Source organism: Lupinus angustifolius, chromosome LG07 (genome assembly GCF_001865875.1).
Source record: "Lupinus angustifolius cultivar Tanjil chromosome LG07, LupAngTanjil_v1.0, whole genome shotgun sequence".
NCBI classification, from domain to species: domain Eukaryota; kingdom Viridiplantae; phylum Streptophyta; class Magnoliopsida; order Fabales; family Fabaceae; genus Lupinus; species Lupinus angustifolius.
The window spans coordinates 6,054,218-6,055,474 of NC_032015.1; positions in this window are offsets into that span (position 1 = coordinate 6,054,218).

Genomic DNA, 1,257 nt, shown 5'->3' on the forward strand with positions numbered 1-1,257 from the left:
TTGTGTTTTCTTTAGTAACATACTTTAAATGGGGAGACTGGCCTAAAAACTCTTGACTTTATAAACCTAAAGTGTTATAAAGTCTTAGACAGAAAAACGATTTGAAAGTGTTGATCTTGGTTAAGTTAGCTTACTTTTTTAAAGTGGTAAGATTGACTTAAAAAGTTGATTTAAAAGTATTGATTTTGTTTGAGTTGGCTTACTTTAAAATGGTAAGTCTAGCTTAATAATCTTACCTAAAAAGGTCAATCTTAATAAAAATGTTTTACTTGCAAAAGATAAGTTTTACGAATAGTTATCATTACCGGAAAAATGTAATGAAGTGGAAATCCATATCTAGAAAAATTTTGTCTAAGGAAAGACTTGGTATTTAAGTGTGTCTTTACGACCCACCTTTTTTTGCTGGGAACTAACCTGGTGTATATCCACAAATTATGACATAGTTACGTTATAAGTTTTGTTAAAACTTTACTTTAGAAAGTGTCGTTGTGTTGTAAGACTTTCAATGATAAATGATGATTCAAGAAATACCTAACCTTGAATCGGATGGATGAAAGCGATTACGTTCATTTTAGATCAGAAGTTTTATTTTCGCGTAAAATGTTTTTTCCTAAGAATAATAATTATCAAAGTGACCTAATTAGCGTTATTTTAATTTTGGCATGCTGAAGAGTTCGAGAAGAGACTCGACGAATTAAGCTCACCCAAAATCAAGGAAACAATCTGCACGACACACTCAAGTGAGGGAGAAAACATCGTGACACATTGGTGTCCGAATATGCTTCAAGACCTCCAAACTCCCTCACAAGTTTGGAGTTGTCTTGGGTATTAAGAAAGTTTGTACTTAATCAATTGTATGTTTTGTTTGGATTAAGTACAACAATATTCCTTATGTCGAATTATGTTAGGTTATATTTATGTATAAAGATGTCATAATTATTCTTGTTTAATAATTCTCGAATAATTGTTCTAAGAATTATATGTATGAGATAATTGTTAAAGTCAAGGCTTAAAAACATATGTTATAAATGAGAAAAAATTTCATTGAGAAAAGAAATTTAACTAAATTTCAGGCTTTTATCGCCTGAGCAAGACAGCGCTTGCTTGAGTTAGAAGTGTTCACAAAAAACGGGTTTTCTCGCTTGGGCGAAACAGCTCTCACCTGAGCTGAAATATGCACAAAGAAAACTAGTTGAGACAGTTATCACTTGAGCCACAGGTGCCTTATAAAAATGGTGATTCCCTCGCTTGAGCAAG